This window comes from Suricata suricatta, chromosome 2 (genome assembly GCF_006229205.1).
Source record: "Suricata suricatta isolate VVHF042 chromosome 2, meerkat_22Aug2017_6uvM2_HiC, whole genome shotgun sequence".
In the NCBI taxonomy this organism is placed as follows: domain Eukaryota; kingdom Metazoa; phylum Chordata; class Mammalia; order Carnivora; family Herpestidae; genus Suricata; species Suricata suricatta.
The window spans coordinates 115,792,059-115,813,921 of record NC_043701.1 but is presented as its reverse complement, the minus strand read 5'-3'; the positions used below and the strand labels follow the sequence as shown (position 1 = coordinate 115,813,921).

Here is a 21,863-nt window from a genome sequence, read left to right as displayed (position 1 = left end):
CTAACCACCCTCTCACTGAACTTTGACTATATTCCAACAATACCATTTTCATCCATGAGGAGTGCACAGCTCAGAGAGATCAGGTCAAAACTTACAATCTACCAAGAGAGTATTGTTACAAGTATTCATAATGAATTTGGGAATAAGAATATTGTAGTTTAAAAGCTCTGCTGTGTCGGAGCACCTGAGTGGCTCAGTAGTTAAGTGTCCAACTTCAGCTCAGGTCATGATCTTGTAGTTTGTGAATTCGAGCCCCACCTCAGGCTCTGTGCTAACAGTTCAGAGCCTGGAGCCTGCAGCCTGCTTCAGATCCGCCATCTCCCTCTCTCTCTGCCGCTTCTCTGTTCACATTCCCTCTCTCTCTCTCTCTCTCTCTCTCTCTCTCTCTCTCTCTCTCTCCCTCCCTCCCTCCCTCTCCCTTTCTCTCCCAGAAATAAACATTAAAAACAATACAATAAAATAAATAAAAAATAATACAAGCTCTGCTGTGTCACTTGCTAATGGTGTGACATTTGGCCCGCTGATCGCCATGGCAACAGGCAGGATCTGGCATCTGGAGTTCTCTTGAACAGCCTTGGTTTACACTTGTTGTGTTAGAGTAATGCTGGCTAGTGCCTCTTTACAGTTTGGACAATCAACTATATGGCCATTCCATCCCCCAAAATCAGCTTCCCCAAGTGTAGACCAAGGATAAATAAAACACTTCCCTCATACAAATATTGTTGTGCATCACTGTGATGGATGAAGGCAAAGCTCTTAGTGTAGACACTTTATCAAAAAGGTGTTCTATTGTTTATCTTTAGTATCATCATCACCATCATCATCATCACCATCATCTAATAAGTCAGTGTAAATGTGTTCTGGTGTTTTAAGATGTAAAAGACTAACTCCAGCAGGATCTGAAAAGACTCGTGTTTGGAACATCAGGTAGATGTGTCTCCGTGTGGAGAAACATGTGTAGATGACCCAGTATGGAAGGTATTATAAACTATAATTAGGGAGGCACCTGGGTGGCATAGCCAACTCTTGATTTAGGCTCAGGTCATGATGTAATAGTCTGTGGGACTGAGACCGGCATCAGGTTCTGAGATGACTGCATGGAGCCTGCTTGGGATTCTTTATTTCTCTCTTTCTCTCTCTCTCAAAATAAACAAACATTAAAAAAAAAAAAAAGAAACTATAATTAATGACTGAATTACGGAGGGTCTGGTAGGTCAGGATGAACAGTTTCTCCTTTATGATATTTTCAGGGTAAATTAGTGAAGATTTCTGAAATGAAAATTGACATCATAATACCTATCTTTTAGGACACAATTCTCATCTCAGCGTCTCCCCCACCACCAGCCCATTCTCCTTATTCCGTCACTGCCGTCTTGTCTGCCACTGAGTCTTTCCTTGGCTACTTGAAAATAGCACCACGTCTATGCCCCTCCCTCCATCCCCACCATCTCCCATCTGTATGCTCCACCAGCCTAGGTCCTCACTGCTCCCCCACTTACACTCTTGTACCCCAACCTCAGTCAATTCATCACAGAGAAGCTAACGTCCTTCTTTTTGTTTGTTTCCTTAAAAAAATTCTTTTGGGGATAATTTCAGATTTGCAGAAAAGTTATGAAACTAATACGAGAATTCTTAAATACACTTCACCCGGCCTTCCCATTGTTACCATCTTCATAACCACACTACCTTCACCAAAGCTGAGAAATGGGCACCTTCCTACTGACTAAACTACAAACTATACTTGGATTGCACTTGTTTCCCCCCCTATTATCCAATCTCAGGATCCAATCTGGGACACCATGTTGCATTTAGTTGTTATACCTCCATAGTCCTCTCTAACCCAAGACAGCTTCTTGGTCTTTTCTTGATTTTTCATGACCTTGACAGTTTTGAGGACCCCTGGTCAGATTTTTGTGTAATATACTTCAATTTGTCTGTCTTCTCATGGCCATGAACTTGGGGATGATTACAGAAGTGAAATGTCTTTCTCATTATACCATATCAGAGGTACATATCTTAGTCCATGTGGGATGCTGTAATAGAATACCTCAGACCAGCGAGCTTATAACAACAGAAATTTATTTCCCATAGTTCTGCAGGCTGAAAGTCTGAGGTCAGGGTACCAGCATGGGTGGGTAAGGGCCCTTTCTGGGTTGCTAACTTCTTATTATGTCTGCATATGGTGGAAGGGATGTCTCTTCTAATAAAGGCCCTAATACTCACAGAATTCACATGACCTATATCTGGTGATATCAACTTTCATCACTGGATCTGTTTGGGTCTGCTGAGTTTCTCCACTCCAAACTTACTATTTCTTTCTCCCTTTTCTATATTCTGTTCATTAGAAACAAGTCACTAAAGCCAGTCCACATTCAGGAGGAGCTCAGCTCCATTTCCTGGAGGAGGAAAGATCTACATTTATTGTTTGGAATTTATGTTAAAAAATAGGAGAGGGGCAGAGAGAGACAGAGACAGAGAGAATCTCAGGCTGACTCCACGCTGTCAGTGCAGAGTCTGATGTGAGAACTGTGAGATCATGACCTGAGCAGAAATCAAGAGTCAGATACTTAACCAACTGAGCCACCCAGGCACTCCTATTATATAAAACGCCTTTAAAAACACAGAGCATATGCTACCACTTGTCTGTCTTAAATGCCCCAATGACTTTCCTTTATACTAAATAAAATCCAAACCCCTCTGACAAAGCTAGTATACCCTTTCCCACCCGACCCTCCCCAGCTCTCAGTGGCATAGTTACACTAGCCTTTGCTTCAACTTGTCATATTGTTCCCCTGTTCCCACCTGGGGACATGAAATGATTGGTCTCTGTCAGGAATACTCTGCTCTCTGACCTTTTGCATTCATGTGTCAGTATAAAGGCCACCTATTCAGAGAAGCCTCTTTTGATGACATGCCAAAGTAACCCCAGTTACAATCACTTACACCCCTCTGCCAGCACCTGTTTGAAGTGAAAATTATTATTATTTTAGTGATTCAGTTTGTTTTTTGTTCTGTGCCCTCCCTTCTGCAATAATGCAAGCCTTTTGAAAATGGGAGCTTTATTTCATTGCACGTAGCACCCAGAACAATATCTAGGGCATAGGAGATAATGGACTTGGATGAATGTGCATAAACAGATGAATGAAGGGGGGTGCTATGAGAGACAGGAAAGCGGGTTGCAAAAACACTAAAATAATCAAAACACGAGGCCAAGAAGACTTAAATGCAAAGGCTTGTGATTTGCTGACCATGCTATTGGTCACAGGCTCATTAATCTCTCATTTCTAAAGATGTTTCCCTTCCTACTTGATGATCATTAAATCTCATGCTCTGAGTTGGGGATCTGCCTGTAGTTAAGCAAAAAAGCTACATTTACTGTGGGTTATTCTGGTGACACTCTTTAGAACCAATAATAAAGACCCTTAACTTCTCCTGTTCTGCAGCCATCACTTTGTTAGGAGTGTATGTTTGTTTTCTACCTTTCCTGCTCCGTTCATAGTTCCTTGAAGGTGGGGACTGGGTTGATGTATTTATCTCCAGGTATAGGATGGAACTGTCAACTCAATATGGTATGAGGCAGAACTAATCAAGTCCTTGACTATTTAATCAAAAATGATTAGAACATATCTGATAAAGGGTTGGTATCCAAAATTAAAAAGAACTTATTAAACCCAACACCCAAGAAACAAAGAATCCAGTGAAGAAATGGGCAAAAGACATGAATAGACAATTTTCCAAAGAAGACATCCAGATGGCGAACAGACACATGAAAAAAATGCTCAACATCACTCATCATCAGGGAAATACAAATCAAAACCACACTGAGATACCACCTCACACCAGTCAGAATGGCTAAAATTTACTCAGGGAACAAGAGATGTTGGCAAGGATGTGGAGAAAGAGGAACCCTTTTGCACTGGTGGTGGGAATGCAAACTGGTGCAGCCACTCTGGGAAACAGTATGAAGTTCCTCAAAAAATTAGAAGAAGAACTATCCTATGACCCAGCAATTGCACTACTAGGTATTTATCCAAAGGATACAGATGTGCTGTCTCGAAGAGACACATGTACCCCAATGTTTATAGCAGCACTATCAACAACAACCTAAGTATTCAAAGAGCCCAAATATCCATCGACTGATGAATGGATAAAGAAGATGCGGTGTATACACACACACACACACACACACACACACACACACACACACAATGGAGTATTACTTGGCAATCAAAAAGAATGAAATATTGCCATATGCAAAAACATGGATGGAACCAGAGTGTATTATGCTAAGCAAAATTAATCAAAGAAAGACAAATATCATATGACTTTACTCCTATATGGAATTTAAGATACAAAACAGGTGAAAAGGAAGCAAAAATAATATAAAAACAAAGAGGGGACAAAACATAAGAGACTCTTAAATACAGAGAACAAAATGAGGGTTGTTGGAGGAGTTGTGGATTGGGAGGGGATGGGCTAAATGGGCAAGGGGCAATACGGATGACACTTGTTGGGATGAGCACTGGATGTTATACACAGGGGATGAGTCACTGGATTCTACTACTGAAATCATTGCACTAGCTGCTAACTTGGATGCAAATTTTAAAAAATACATAACTTAAAAAAGGATGATTAGAAAATATCTTTGAATTTTTACTTCTAACCAATAAGCTTTTCAAATGAAGGCATTCTTAGTCACATGATGGATGTTTTAACATTCTGGTTGCAGTTAATTTCTAAGTATTTGCTGTTATTATGTCCCATGTACAAAATCCTAAAATTCAGAGGATGCTTTCAGGCTCCACTGTGTCAAGTTTTCTAAATGTGTAACAGCTGCTATAATCTGAATGCATATTATTGTTTGGGTTTTTTCTTCCTTTTAAGATTTTTCTTATTTCTAAAATTTTTCCTAGTTTTATTGAGATGTAATTGACTGCACTAGTTTACGGTATAAGACATAGACATGTGATATGCATATATACTCTTTATAGTTTGTTTGACATTTATTTGGCAGTTCCTTAGCTACTTTTAATGTACTTTTAGCCTATTTGCAATTAAACAGGGCTAAGCAAACAGACAAAACTCTGAACTCTTCTCCTATAGAATACTTAGAAGAAAAAAAAAACTTACAAATTTAAAGTTGATCAATCAGAATTCTTTGCAAGGGCTACTATATTTTTTCCTTCTTTCTACTCTTAACCTATTGGGGCAAATAAATAACCTGAGAAAAATGCATTTCCAACTTGTTATTTACCTAAATATTAATGTGTCTATAAAAATACAAATTTTCCTTTTTTCCATGGATTAAGTTTGCAGCATTATTAACTGCAAATGATCTTTTAGGAAGAAAAAACAAAAAAATTACAGAATAGAATCTCCAATTTTATGATGGATTCAATAGGAAAATAGAATTTAGTACACAGGCAGCTTTTCTGGAACAAATCCATTCTGTTTACGGAGGTCTATCTTCTTAAATATGCTTCCGATGACACTAGGAGACCATCACTTGTCCTTTTAAAGAAGAAAAGCTACATAATTAGGTAAGTAGAGAGAGCAGCTTGCTGAATAATGCATAGTTTTTAGTATTAATGTCTTAGCAGCTACATCCATACTAATTCTAATAGTTCACATAATGTTGTTACCTTGGCAACCAATGAATGATAACAATTGCATGGAAAAACATGTACTTGTTTTAATATATCCTATGATTGTAAGGTCCTAGAAACCTGAGAGGCTAATCTATATGCTCAATCTTGGAATGCCAGGCTATCAGAGCTGGCAACCTGTTTCGAAGAGACATCCTGAATAAAATGTCAGAAAGATTTGGGGCAGATGGCTAGGTCCTAGAACACCGAGAGAGTCCTCACCAACATATCGGGGTACATAATGTCCACACACCTGGGTTTAGTTCTGAAACATTGGTTCAAAAATGGTAGGAAATGTTTTATTTGGGTACAAAGCCAGGATAAAGCCACTCAAAAATCCTGAGGGCAATTATCCAAAGCATGGAGAGCAATCTGCAAACTAGAAGAGCTAGGTTTCTGCTTGATAGCACAACAAAAATTCTAATTACTTGTGGAAGCTCATGAAAATCCTCTTCCACTCTTCATGGGGTGTGAGGAGGAACAGGAGAGAAGCAAGCAGTGGCAGCTGCAGGTGAGAGAAGAGAAACAGTGGGATGTCTTGTTTCTCCAGGAGCAGCGGGGATGGGGGCCCACCATCCAGCAAAGCAAGGAACAGGGCGGTCATGATGAGGTGTGTGGCACGTCCACATGTCCCAGCCGTGTGATTCAGGAGGAGGACGCGACCTGAGCCACCAGGGCTCATGTATGTCATGACAGAGGCCTAAGAAAGCCAAGTCAGACAAGCATATATAAGAACACTTATGTCTTCAGTGACTATCATTAAAGGTAACATGGATATAAATCAGTTTAAGAGAAGTTTCCAACATTTTCTCATTCTGATTTTCTACATCAGGGGTCTCCACATCATTCCCTTGATGAATATCCTTTTGGTGGGAAGAAGTCAATAGAAGCTCCAGTAATAATGACAGTAATAACTGTTATTTTTCACAAATCTTTTTCCTAAAGCGGTCATTGTAGAATTGGATCTTCGGGCTGTTGGTTGGCTCATTCCAGAAATGCCTCCACGTGAGTCAGTGAGTTCCATGAACTCAGAGAGAGTGTTCCTCAGAGGGAAGTCTGCAGACCTCTGAGGATTCGCTTCCAGAAGGCCATTCCAGACTCTGTGTCCAGTTGACCTGCTTGGAGGGGACCTATGTATCTGTATTTTCATGAGCTCCTACAGGGACTTCTGACACATGCTAATTCGAATGAGAATTCTTTGTTTTAATTTGTCAATCTATCCATGAATCTTGCCAAACAGGAGAAAACTGAACTCTAAGTTTTATCTTATGAAATGTTTTTGTCGAGCACGGAGAAGAAAAAAACAAGGAAATAAAGTTCAATGGTAAAAAACAGCATGCCATGGAGAAAATAAACCTTATCATCCAATTCTACGTCTTCATATCCATGTAAGACTGCTATTATTAGCTTCTTTGTTATCCTTAGAAATGCCTTACGAATATGCCAACAAATCAGCTCATATATGCGTGTAATCACACCCAAGTACAGGGGCGGGAGGTAGAAAAAAATGCAGATATATTAAAACAGTGTTGTGTAACTTGCTCTTTTCATTAAAATATATCTATAAGAACATGATTCCATCAGTACATATATAAGCTTTCCCTCATTTTAGACACAGTTGCATGTAAATCTATGAAAGAGAATATATTTTATTATCTATAGCCATAACAAATGTAATTCATCTAATTCAGTGCTGATATTTATGTTGTTTCTAGCATTTGTGATTACAAGCAGTGAATGATGTCTCCCAACATTTTAGAACTATTGGTGCAAGTAATGATAAGAATGGATGGTTCAGTCTTTCCCCGACTACAGGAAAATGCCATGGTCATTACCAGTAGATCTGCCATTCTCTGCAATGATAGGCCATACTGGCGTACATGAAAATTCTGCACCTCACACGGCTATCTCTCTAGGTCATTGATGTGCCTTCTACATCTCTCTCTTCTGTCTTTCAAGAGATGAAGAGAGTGACCCCTTTCTCTTGTAAAACTCTACTTTTCAACTCTCCTATTTTTTTTCTCTTCTTCGTCCTAAATGTGCCTCAGTGTTCTGCTTGAAGGAGGCCCCATGGTGTAAGGTAACCCGTGCCTCTCTGGCACATGTCCACTATTTTCCTCTGTGCAAAGAAATCAGAACAGACAATATCTAAGCATTCTAGAAGTATAAGAATTAAAAATGATAGTGTACAGCAATTTATTGGATTCAAGGGGCTCTCTTTTAGATTCTAAATAATACTGAGAATTGTAAGTAATGTCTGGCTGTTCTTTCCCGAAGAGATATTGGAAATTATATAATGGTGTCCAAATACTGGTCTTACATAATGCTAACATGCCAAACATGTCACTTGCATTGCACAAACCTATGTGTGTCTAAGGTGTGCATAACGCTTTAAGAGTGTGAAAAACACTTTTGCATTCATCATCCTGGTTTAAAAGCTAGAAAATATTCAATTTAGTTTAATCACCTATTGATAAATAATGTCTTTGGAAGCTTCAAACATGAAATGTGCAATTTTAAGTGTTTCTCTTTATCCAAGAATCATATATATCTTATTCCACCTACATTTCTTTCTCCAGAGTGACAATTTCCATTTGAAACAGCCTAAATTAATAGCCTTCTCTGTTTGGCTTCTCCCCTCTGTGAAATAATCCAGGGCTTCTAGGCACTATGTTTTTGTAAGTAAGCAGCCACAAAAGATTAAAAAGAGAATTCAGCATGATGAATTTTCTTGGCAAAATAATGTATTAGCTAAATGGTGTCTATTAAATCACCTTTGCCCCTGGCAGCTGGTTTAGGGCTATGTAATAAATGACGAAATAAGCCTGTGTGGAGATTTTTCAATGTTCTGCTGTGTGGTTATGGATTTCAGAGCTTCTTCCTGTCGGTTTGATGCCACATTTCTTTACAAAACTGACAGGCAGCTGACAAGGCAGGGAAAAGTTAGAATATGTGACTGGTAGTGAAATGTAGCACCTAGTTTTTTTCCTTCAGGGGAATAAAACACTTAGTCTCTTAGTGCACAAAAAATGCGTTAGAACTTTGAGTTATTAATGAACCATCTCCTTTGGTCAGACAGCCTGGCATTGAGTCTGCCTCCCACTTGCTTTAAAACCCAGGGCAGACTATTTGGCCTACTGGTGCCTCAGTTTCCCCACCCATGGGAAAATCCTCCTGAGGCTGTTGTGGGGTGGGAGGAGTATTTGGGACTGAGCTGCGCGTTGTAGCTGTAACAGTAATGGATCAAATTCACAGAGCTTTCTGATAGGTTCTAGGGAGGAGTATTAGCATTTCAGAGTATATAAAAAGACAACTAAAGTTGTATCATCATCCTGCCATTAAACCCTCATTTCTCCAAAGAGTATTGTGAATAAGCATCAACACTGACAATAGTTTTAACACATGGATGGAAATGGAAAGACTATTTAGAGAGAAAAGAGGGGACAAATACAGACCCACTGTCCCCTCGGTTTATCGTGATCCTGGCCCTTCTGACACTGTTCACTAACATGTTTTTTTCTATCTTCACTTGAGACCCAAATTCTCTCCCCCAAGTTAACTTTTCCCACAGTTGGATCCAGCTCCTTGTCTCACTCGACCCCCTGCAGCTACTGACAGTTACTTCCTACATGACGGAAAAGGTGCGGGTGTCTCCTAAAGGAAATGGACACCAAACACTGAGCTTTTTGGTGAGCAGTCAGAAGTGCCTTCGACCCTCCGTGAGGGAAACAGGAAACAAGGGGGTTTAGTTTTGTCTCCTCCTGTGCTATTCCCTCTAAGCGCCCAGAACTGTTTTCTATGCAGACCACAGGAAACGACACTTGTACTCTGAAAGGAGGAGGTGAGGAAGTAACCTCCATAGTGCACAGAAACTACAGAAACAGGAAAGAGGAAGACTTTTTTATTCCTTTTTAAAAAAAATGTATTTATTATTTATTTTGAGGGAGAGAGAGAGTGTGTGTGAGTAGGGGAGGGGCAGAGATGGAGAGAGAATCCCAAGCAGGCCCCAACACGATGCTCGATCCCATGAACTGCGAGATCACGACCTGAGCTGAAATCAAGAGTTGGGTACTTAACCAACTGAGCCACCCAGGCGCCCTGAGAGAATGTGTGTGTGTGTGTGTGTGTGTGTGTGTGTGTGTGTGTGTGTGTTTAACGGGAGCAAGTATGTGACTAAGAAATGCCATTTTAGGAAACAGAATCCTTAAAGAATGTTTGCTAGTCAGCAATCCCCACAAGAGGACAGCGTCAAGTCCTTAGCACAGGCTGGCCCCACTGTCGCCGGGTCTCAGGCTCATACGATGCTCTCCTTGTGAACATTGACTGATGGTCAAAGGTAAACTCGCATTTATACCACTTTCCTCCAACTACAAATAATATTTAACCTTAGATGCAATACTCTTAATTGAACTAAGAAATAAACTTGGCTATATTTTATTTATGCTGCACTTAAAAATTATTCTCAAGTGATCACAGGCTTTGTGTAAAGGTTAGAGTTTAAGAACTCTGGCCGGAATATAACAGTGCCGTGTGGGTTGAATCAGTGGCCTGGCAACGTGCTACCCGCCAAGAAGCAGGCTTGCCCCTGCTCCCCACTTCTAGATAGCGGGGTGAGGGACTGCCAGGGTTACACCCGCTTTGAGTCAAATGCCATCACTTATGAGTAATAACCCTCTGCCCTCATGTATAGGTGTGTGTGGCTAGGAAGAACTTTGCATGGGAAAGAGATAGAACAGTCTTTTTTTCTAAGTAATAAAGAAAAAAACAAATTCCTTTTTATCTTCAGCCTCAGCAACAGGGTCAGTGGGTAAACAGCAATTAGATTTTTGTTTCCTATCCACCTCTGAGGAAACCCAACAAATCAGAAATGCATTCGGAAGCTGTCCGCTTGAGCCCCAATTCTCTGTCTTGCCCGACACCAGAGACGCTCCTTGCAGGCACAGCCCTTCTTCTGCCACAAAGCTGAGTCCCGGCACCATAAATCTTCAGCAGGAGACGTTCCAGATAAAAGTTAATGAAAGTTTCTAGTAAAACAAAACCAAACTAAGAAAAGGAGGAGGGGGGCTACAGAAAGCAGGAATTCCATTTCGGTTCACAGTGAAACCCTCAACTGGTCAAACTTGGGGGCTGCTCTCCGCTCCAGGGAAAGGAGATGCTGAACTGCTTTTAGTAGACTAAAAGTTTTCCTAAAGACCTTCCAGGCTGCTGCTGGTCTGAAAAGCGTCAGGTCCTTCTCCTTCCTGCCAGACACCTGCTCACAGGAGGATGTCTTAGAGCCTGGCCTCCCTGCAGGTGAGAATGAGCACCGCAGCAACTGCCCCCACCCCAGGACCTGGGCAGCGAAGCCCAGACTACAGAACAGGCGGGAGACCTTGGTATTTCCTTTATTTCCCCCACCCCCACCCCAGGCCTCAGCTGCTCTTTCCTGGCCCCCTCATGGGCTGCAGGCTAACACACACAATTCCATTTTCAGAGCTCACAAAAGACTGCCCTCCAGAAGCATAGGTCATTTGCACCCCTCCCTGTCTCCTTGTTTTCTTCCCCCAGCAGAGAGGGAACTGGCAAACACCTGGAGGTGAGGGAGACAGGCGCTCGCATTGTGCACCTCCCCTGGGGAAGTCAATGTCAGCTGGTGGTGATGAAGAGGACAAGGAACAGAACTGTCACTGTTTATTAGTACCATTAAACTGTCAAGAACAGAAGTCTCAATATTTTTACCTGAATGGTGGAGGAGTTTGATATTTTAAAAATGTAGACTCCCTTCACCTTCAGGAAAATCATACATTATACACAGTGAGAGCTTTCTGAAGACCGTGAATGGGAAACTAAACATTTCTTTGCTGTTTGATATCAGACTGTTTTATTCTAACTGTAAACAATATTTAAAAAGCTTATATGGACATTACTCATCATGGGAACTAATCTTTTATTTTTGAGGAGACAGAGGGACTGACTTAGAAGAGTGACATAAAGAGTGTCTCTGGTGGCAGACAGGTTCCCTGCCGGGAAGAGCCCTCTCTACGGCTCCTCTTCCGAACAAGGGTGGACCGCCAAGAGCTGCTTTTGGAATCCATGGTCAACCGGGGCACTTGTGAGCAGAATACCTGTACAAGTGTTTAAAGTGACTACAAATGTTAGGGGACCTGGTGGTTCAGTCAACTGAGCATCCAACTCTTGATTCCGGCTCAGGTCATGATCCTGGAGTCGTGGGATCGAGCCCTGCATCGGGCTCCACACTGAGCATGGAGCCTGCTTGGGATTCTCTCTCTCTTCCTCTGTCTTTCTCTCTCTCTCTCTCAAAATAAATATTAAAATAACTGCAAATCTATATGATGATATATAGAAACTGCTGTGAGCCTCAAAGTGCCCCTATCCTAGACCTCTCCATGTCCCAGCAGGTAAAGAAGGTTAATTCAAGGCACTAGAAGTGTCTGTAGGGTCCCTCCCACCACAGATGATTGCTGGGCCCCTGCAAATAGCTGTTAACTTGGAGACAGGGCCTTTAAGGATGTGGTTACGGTACGTGAGGCCAATAAGGGTGGGGCCCTAGTCCGACATGACTGACTAGTCACACATGAAGAAAAGGCCACATGAGAACATATGCATGCCAAGGAGAGAGGGCTCCAGGGAATGCAAATGTGCTAGCACCTTGATCTTAGACGTCCAGCCCCCAGAGCTGTGACAAAATTTGGGGTTGTTTAAGCCACCCAATCTGTGGTATTTGGTTGTGGCAGCAGGAGCCTGAAGTGACAGCAGAGCATCCTTAAAATACCACCTCCATCCTTTGCTTCCCATAGGGGGTCGCGGTGTCTAGAGTTGCACCAGGAGGTGCTTGTGACCACATTTCTATAAACAGTAGATTTTACATTTTTATCTCATTTCTGAATCTGGAGAAATGATTTGTTTGATGGCAAATCTGAATTAGGCACCTGGGTGGCTCAGTTGGTTAAGCATGTGACTTTAGCTCAGGTCAAGATCTCAGAGTTTGTGAGTTCGAGCCCTGTATCAGGCTCTGTGCTGACAGCTCAGAGCCTGGAGCCTGCTTTGGATTCTGTGTCTCCCTCTCTCTCTGCCCCTCCCCCCCTTGTGCTCTGTCTCCCTCTCTCAAAAATAAATAAACATTAAAAAAATTAAAAAATAAATTGGCATGCCAACATAATGTTTCTCAAGGATCATTCAAATGTGATAGAAAGCCCCAAATTCATTCTGCCACACTGGCCTTTATTGTTGTCTTCAACAACCTAAGACCTTAATCGAAGATATCAGAAAAGCCATTTTCCTGTACCTTGGCATAAATAGAGGCCAGCCGAGCCTCAGAAGGAAGGGGCCAGCTATAGAAGCAAATCCGGAAGCTGAGACATTTCTCTGAACTTGGGTATTGGATTGTTCTGGTCACAGAACAAGGATTCTTGAGTTGTTCATCTTAAACAGGATGTCTTTATTTGGGACCTGGTTTTTCAGCTTTACTTTCCCAGAGTCTTTGAGGCCACTTCCTTCCTCTGTTCTTTCAGGTGACAGCCTGAAGCCAGAATAAGGGAGCTCCACTTCTTGTCCAATTAGTTACGCTTCTCCCAGGTTTGAATGGATGGCCTGTGTCTGCCTGGGCACGCTCAAAAAGCACAGTGCTGAGGGCATCCTGAACATGACTGTCTGCTCAGACAGGTAGCCTATTGCTAGCTCAATGCAGGGTCGAGTGACCCTAGGTCCTCCATGGTCAAAGTTTAGGCAGGCCCTTCTAACATAAATGAAAAAATGGAATCTCAGCCAACTGCATGTTTGAAGAGTACATTTCAGGGCTTACTACAAGAACCTAGTGAGCACCGCATTGATCAGTAAAATTCTCAGTGAAGTGTCTGAAAGGACTGAGCCTAGGAAGCACTCGTGTTCAACCACAAATCCATCACCAGTTACAACAGCAATGCCATCACCACAGAAATTGTAATATTTCAGGCAATAGCTCTCCCACTTAACTAGCTACACATCCTTGAGGAACTCATTTAATTGAATAACAATTTAAGAACTTGAGTTCTTGAGTCAAATGATGTGAGTTCAAATTTCTAAAGCAACATAATGTGACAACAGACCATCAGTTCACCCAGTCCAACACCTTCGAAGACAAAAATGATGATAGAGACTAAAAAATAAAGTTGGAATCTCTTTGCACTTAAGATGCTTTGTCTATGCCTACTAGTTCTACATAATTAATGTAGATTAATAATTACTGTGCAAAATGAATGATAAAAAGAAGCATGTCATACATTCCACAAAATTATCCATAGCAGTGATATAATTCCCGTTTAATAGACATGGAAACACAGAAAAGTAATTGTTCTCAGGCTCTACAATTATTTGTTGCATGAGGCAGCTGACCCAAGCCTCTTGGACATTAAAGTCTGTGCTCTTAAACCTTCACTTTACTGCCTTGGGATGGGAAATTGGAAGATCTGGATCCCATTACATGTGAGGCTGGCCAGTAACTGGGGACCCAACTCTGTTAAGTCTCTTCCCTGGGCCTTGTTTCCTTCACATCGGACCATGCAATCCCTTCCAGGGAGATGGTCTGCCTCTCCCAAGCCTCTAATTCTGGAATGGTATATTCCCTGCAGTTCCAGATTCATGGGATCTTTGTCTTCCTTTGGCCAGTACAAGAAACTCCTCCCACACATAAGTAAATAGAATTTACCATGTATTCCTCTATGTGTTGTTGCATAGTAAATACATTTAATGAATCAAGTGGGGCCTGGCTCAGTCAGTAGAATGTGCAACGCTTGATCTCAGGGTTGTGAGTTCGAGCCCCACATTGCAGGCAGAGATTGCTTAAATATAAGTTAAAAAATAATTGGGGAAAATATCACAGACAAGTCTAATTTGGGGATTGAGAAATTTGGTCTCTCATTTTAGGAAAAATGCATTTACTACCTATCTGACATGATGCTTTAAAAAAAATCTGTACATGAGGTTTCTCTACAGCCCTTCGAATAGAGAAAGGAAACATTTTCTCAGTCGCTTCTGTTTTTATACCTTATGGTCCATCTGTTGCCACAGCACTGATTGCTCTGTCAAAATTGCAATTAGTTGCACTCAAGGACAATCAGGAAAAAGGCCAAGGTATTTGGAGTATGGGCCTCGATAGCCCATGATTACTATGCTGATGGCGAAACAGGCATTTTAAAATCAGGAGACCTGGTCTCAGGCTGTAGCCCTGCCACCTGCTTGCTATGATCCTGGGGAAACTCATTTAATGGGATAACTTAAGAGCATGACTTCTTGAGTCCCACAATGTGAGTTCAAATCCTGGCTCTGCCAGTTAATGTGGCCACAATAGTGAACTTCCCTTAGTTGTTAATTGGCAGCATGACTGCTGGTTGGTATCAGGAAGGTTGTAGAAAGGAAACATTGCCGAAAATGATGTCTAATTTAAGACCTTGTATTTTAGACAGCATTTATCAGAGGGCCTCCTTGTTTAGTGCTTGTTAGCTTTTATGAATGGTTTCCGTATTTCAAATGAGTCTATCTTTAAGTAAAGTTCTAGTTAACAGTACCCTAGGTCTCTACATCTTTAAAACCAGGATGCAAGTGTATGCATCTCATGTGATTTCTGTCAAAACCCAATGTGGGAGCCTTAAGAAAAGTGTTTTGTGAACTAAAAGTATTACAATACCATTTGGCTAACATATGTAATCTGTTACTGTAAGATGATGTTGTATTAATTTTTTACGTTTTTTAATGTTTATTTTTTAAGAGAGAGACACAAAGTTGGAACAGGAAAGGGGCCGAGAGAGGGGGAGACATAGAATCTGAAGCAGGCTCCAAGCTCTGAGCTGTCAGCACAGAGCCCAACACTGGGCTTGAACTCACAAACCATGAGATCATGACCTAAGCAGAAGTCAGATGCTTAACCAACTGAGCCACTCAGGCTCCCCCTTGTATTAACTTTTTCAAATATCCTCTGAGTGCCTGGAATATATAAAGCACTGGACTAGGCAATGTGAAGAATAAAAATCAGATACCGGTTCTGTGTTTATGGGGTAACATAATCTCCATACAAGACACACAAGGTAGAAGATACTGGGTGTTCAGTCAGTACTTTAGAAAAAGGCTCTGAAGTGAGTGTTGAAGGACAGAAAGGCTCAGGCATGGGGGGATGAGAAGGGACAGAGAAGACATCCGCAACACACCACAGTGAACAGAGCAGGGGTGGGAGGCAAGTACGGGAATGAAGCCAGATTGCAGATGTAGAGACCTAGGGGACTGTTAATGTAGGAAGAATAACTTCCACACTTCCGATTAAAGATTTTAAGGGATTAAAAAGGAGAGTCTGGAGAGGGTATGAGGTCAAGTGAAATAAGTTGGACAGAGAAGGACACATACCATATGATTTCATTCATGTGTGGAATCTAAAAACCAAAATAAACAGCAAGAACAAAAGAGAAACAAATATAGGCAACAAAGTCATGGGGGGAGTTGGGGGTGGACAGAACAGGTGACAGGGATCAACAGGTGAAGGAGATCTAGAGGCACAAACTTCCAGTTATAAAATAAGAAACAGGGATGTGAGTACAGCATAGGGAATATGGTCGACGATAGTGTGAAAACTTTGGTGACAGGCAGTAACTTGCTTTTCACAGTGAGCATTTCATAACGTATATAATTGTTGAAATACTATGTTGTACATGTGAAACTAATACTATAGATGTACTATATTTCAACTAAAAATAAAATTTTTTAGGAGTGGCTAATGTCACTGGGTGGCTCAGTCAGTTTGATTTTGGCTCAGGTCATGATCGCATGGTTCAAGGAATCAAATCTTGAGTCGGACTCTGTACTGACAGTGCAGAACCTAGTTGGGATCCTCTTTCCCTCCCTCCCTCTCTCTGTCCTACCCTGCTCGAGTGTGTGTGCATGCTCTTGCTGTCTCTCAAAATAAATAAATATTTAAATAAAATATAAATATAATATTTAAAATGAGAGTCTGGGTGCAAAAGATCTCATGAAGAAGGACTGGACATACCTGGTGCTCTTAAACCTCCTCTGTTACTATTATGTGCCCGTGTTTCAGAGAGAAGAAAGCTTACTGACCTGCACATCCATCAACTTTAGATTCATAAATCTCATCTTCAAAACATTTTACAGTCTGTCCCAAAAGATGATCTTTTATCACACTACTCACTATGTTTTAGTTTCCTCTGAAGGTATTGAAAAATGTTTGGACTATTCTATCTGTTCATGCTTTGGCTCTTTCTAGTTCCTGGCTTATTCCTTTCAACTTCTGTGTACACATACCCAATTATAACCTATCCCTTAAATCCCAGCTCCATCAGGGAAGCTTCCTGGATGATCTAGACCTTATCAATTCCTCTGCATGCTTCGTTACATACCTGTTTTATCAAACAGTTAAGAGGAAGGAGTACTTCAGCCCTAGGAATAAAATGACAAGGTCCTCATTCTGATTGGGGACATGTTTAATGCCATGGTTTCCTCTTGTGTAAAATGAAAGGCTGTGCATAAGGTCAATTCCCATTATTCATTCAACAAATAAAATGAGCTCTATTTTAGGTGTTGAGGATACAGTGAAAAAAAAAAGACAATGTATGTATGTTTGCGTGTATGTGCGTATTATGTCTATGGTTGTCTCCCTTGAGTTCAATGGTTCTCAAACTTTAGCTTGCATGAGAATCACTTGGGAAGCTTATTAAAACCCAGATTTCTGTACAGAACCTACTGCATCAGGCTCCCAAGAGAGTCTGCTGCAGTAGGTGTGGAGTAGGGCCCCAAATTTTATCACTTCCCAGATGTTTCTGGGTGATGCTCATACTTCTAGTTCAGGGACCACACTCAGAACCTCTGTTATAGTGGAATGTCTTTTTCACTACTCTATTGCTCTATTTCACTGCTCTAGAATATTGATGGAATAAAAGAATAAATATAAGGCACTTTGTTAATTGACCAACCAAGAGGAATCTAGCTCTTTGCTTGAATAATGTTATAGTTTAGAAGGAAAATAATCATTCTACTAAAAAGTAGAAGGTAACTATCATCATAAAAGGATAAAGTAAGGTTTATATGCAAAGGGAAATGAACTCATTTCCAACCTGGAGGAAGGAGGAGGAAGGCTAGGGAGAACTTTGTGGAGGAATATATTTAATCTATTACTCCTCGAAGGGCCCACACACTTGTTTCAAAAATGCCAGTTATAATTAAAAAATATTTTTATAACTCTTTTTGGGATCTGTCCTCTTGATCTGTGGTTAATCTTTTGTATTCCTCTCAAAGTCTACAGAGTCTTCATCTTCTGATATAAGTTTTGCTATTTGGAAATAGCTACATACCACATTTTTGCCAAGCCTGGCCTGAAGGAGAACTGATTTAGATGCATTGAAGTGATTTTGTTCTTCGTCACAACCAAGGTATGCTTTTCAGTTAAGGTACAGGTTTTCCAGTATGACTTAGAAACAAAGGCCTGAATGAATTTCAGGATAGGAGCTTAAAAATCATTTGGAACAAAAGAAGCCTCAGTGGATTAAGTTTGTAGTTTCCAAAGGTGATTCGTTTGAAAAACACCCCCCATTTGGCCATATGTTCTGATGACATATGTGGTATTTTGATTTGCTGAGAGAATCAACCCTTAACCATGCAAGATGCCAGGCACATTTTTCTTCGGACTATATGCCATGCTATAAATATTAAAGTTTAAACATTACATGAACAAAGAAAGCAATATAAAATGGCAGTTCTTCCAAAATATACCTGGGAAATTATGTATAGGCACCAGGAAATGTACACAGGTTTCTAAGAGCTCATAGTAATTCTGAGCCACTCAGCTAGTAATTAATGTTAGTTTCTGTGTCCTGGGCACTGAGCTATGTGCTCGGTTGTACTGGTCCTTGAAGAAGGGGATATATCAAACTATTCTTCTGGCATGGAACAAGAAGACTGAAGAAAATATGGAAGATCCATGACAAAAGCATACACTGGTAGTCATGGCTTCTCCCTGCCTGTCCCCAGAAGGCCTCAGTTACTCTGCTCCCCCACTGTGTGAGCCCAGGGTGTCTTTGGTGTGGGCTCAGCATGTACCAGCTGTGCTTGGTCAGGGTTAAAACAGTAACAGACTTTGTGGAAAGACCACCCCTATCTTGTTCAGAGAGGTACTAGATGAGCAACAAAACAAAAGCACCTCAAGTCCGTTTGTTCAGATCAAGGATTCTTAAAGTGGGCTCTCAACACCAGGGGCCTCAGCATAAGCAGAGAACCAGTTAGAAATGCAAACTCTCCACTCCCACCCCAGAAATACTGAATATGTTCAGAGGAGGTGGTGAGGCCCAGCCAGCTGAATTAACAGGCCGTGGTTCCAGGTGGTTCCCATGCATGCTATGGGGTGTCCTATGATAAGAAACTAGCAACAGCAGCAGTAAGGAAACCCATGCACCTCTCATGAACTTGACAATTTATTCTAACAGCTTCTTACCATCCTGATTATTACATTTAATACACACACGTCTCCACCCTAACCCTGTTTCACCTCCTAAAAAAGAATCATGGGGAAAAGCCATGACTAGCAGGTGCTGTTCTGTTTCTTTTACTAGGAGTGTGGCAGAGAAACTGAAAGACTCCATAAAAATCTGGTTTTTGCTCCTTTTCCTGTTTGCATTCCTGCCAGGATGGGCACACCCACATTACAGACACTGCATAGTGCCAATAGTGTATGTCCTCCCGGTAAATGACACGGAGTCAATGATCGCTCTATAACAGATAATGTCTCAGGAAGGACCAGGAGAGAAGAAGCCGTCATATGCGAATCTCAGACCACGGAGCTAGACATTCCCAGCTGGGGACCCCTGGCTTCAAGGATAACACGTGGGCCCTCCTCTTTGTCCTGACTAGTTCCCAGATGCCTGAGGGGACACTTATATCACACCCCAAACAGAGAAGGCCTCCTACTCCTTTCTGAGTCTCCTGGGTGCTCCGTCTGTACCTGCCCTCTCTCTACCTCCAGTAAACCCCGCTCTCACCTCCTGCTGGCTCATGGTTGATTTCCATCCTCTATGAAGCCAAGTACCCTCTAGTCTGGTCTTGGGAACCCCGTCTGGGTCCTTGGACCCAGCCAGCCAGCTTCAGCAAGATTGTACTGGGTGATATAAATACACTTGGTCACTTGCAGATATGTTATTGTGTGTTTAGTGAATAGCTATGTTCAAGCCTATTTTAATGGGCTATTAAAACATGTGAAGGTAAATGAATGCTTTGTCTTATTTGTATTTTAACAATCATAGTCATTTCAGATCTATTCAGTGGACTGTAATCCTCAAACTTGATGACAATTTTTGGATGTCACTTAAAGTTTTACAATCCCCTCAAAAGGCATATATGGAATAAAATTCTCTGCCTAGGGGTTAATACTTAGGCTCTGGAAATGTGCAGACCTTAGACATACAGTGTGATCCATATTTGTAACTTGATTTTTCTAAGCAACCACACTTAAAAAAATGGAATGAGTGATGTGAATATTAACATAGCTTTTGTTTAATCTAGTATATTAAACATATCATTTCAGCAAACAATATGGCATTTTTACTTTTAAAATTCTTCAAACAAAAAAGTCTTCAAAATCCTGCATGTACTTACAACATACAGGCCATCTCAATGAAAATGCTAAATTTCAACTAGAAATACTTGATGTTTTCTTTAGACCTAAAAAAATGTCATTGCAAAAGTAGACTTCATACCCAAGTTGTTCCACAGATTAAAACGTTTTCAACATCCTAACTGGATATCAGTTTTTATATTTAAATAAAAAAAAATAAATGAAACTGTGTTAAAAAAAAAAAAAGGGAAAACCAGAGGCCCAAGATCGTGTCTCTTAGGGTTTCCAAACCGGGTAATACTCAATCTAATTGCAATTTCAGCCTCCCAAGGAATGCAGCAGTCTCTGGGTCAGTCAGGAAATTTTCCTTCCCTTTCCTTCTCTCTTTCCTTCCTTCAGCACCAGTAAATTTGTCCCCTGGGTCTTCTCCATGCCTGAAAGAGAGATGAGGCTTTCTGCACCAGGGGACCCTAAGATACAGCCTTCTTTGGAACAATCCCTTTCTTTTGCATAAACTTTCTTGCCCCATCCTCCTTCTATAAAGAAAGAAAAAATGCATACATTTCCTGGGGGGCGCCTCTTTGCTACACGGGAGGCTGCCCAGGAACTAGGAAAGGCCAACCTGATTAAGAATTCTGTGGCTTTTAGGGTGTCTGGCTGAGTCAGGAGAGCACGAGACTCTTCACCTCCTGAGATAGAGTCTGAGCCCCACCCTGGTTGCAGAGATAAACAAAGACATTCCGACTTTGCCCTTGCCTGTTCGGTTAGCAAATGGCCTAGCCCCCTGGAAGTGCCACTCCAAATCACCTGTGAAACGCCCGCAGACACAGCGGCAGCATGGACACGCCACTGTGCTGCACCCTTCACAGGACAGGGGGTGCCATCATCGCCATCCGTCTGCAGGAATCAGAAGCGATCCGAAAGCCTGCAGTGTGACATTGGCCAAGTAACTAATTCACGCTCTGCAGCCCGGAGCTGTGCTTGGTCACGAATCGCTGCTGTTAGTGTGGCCTAACACCACTAAGGAAGAGGACGGTCAACGGGGGGTCGCTGCCCGCTGCTGCAGAAGCACCTGCAAGCACCGGCACCCACGACAGCAGGGCCTCTGGCCGCTATTCTCCCAAAATGTTTTCCAAAACGGAGCTGTTGCTGTTGTAGTTCAAGGAGCAAAACCCGAAATGCTCGGGAACGCCTACGTTTCTACCTCGCAGTCCCGATGGGATTTTAAACAGGGTTTAAATAAACCAGAGGAAGGAGGGACGGAGACCTGAGATACTAGGATCAGAACGCAGAACCCGCGGCCCAGACCCGCTTACGGTTGGCGGTCTAGCCCCGGGCAAACGGAAGCAAACCCGCCCCTGACGTCATGGAAGGCGGCCGCTCCCGGTACCGTGGTGAAGCCCCAGCGGCCATCTTTACTGTGGTCAGCCAGCACCAGGCTTTTCGGAGCGGCCGAGGTGGCGCGCCCTCGGGAGTTCTCACTGTAAGACCCGAGAAGGGAATCGTGCCTCTCGCTGATAAGGAGCTGGCAGACTCACGAAAGACCAGAGCCAGAAAGCATTAGCTAATGTAAGTAGGGGAGCATAGAGGTGGGGCGGTTTGGCGGAACGATTCGATCGGGTCCACGGTGGTTTCCG

The 21,863-nt window shown here is 42.0% G+C and overlaps 1 protein-coding gene across 2 annotated transcripts in view; it reads right to left on the bottom strand.

Annotated features, from left to right (window-relative positions):
- Positions 1 to 21,863, bottom strand: part of PRKG1 (protein kinase cGMP-dependent 1) — a 1,238,870-nt gene that overhangs the window by 523,365 nt on the left and 693,642 nt on the right. The window lies entirely within an intron of this gene.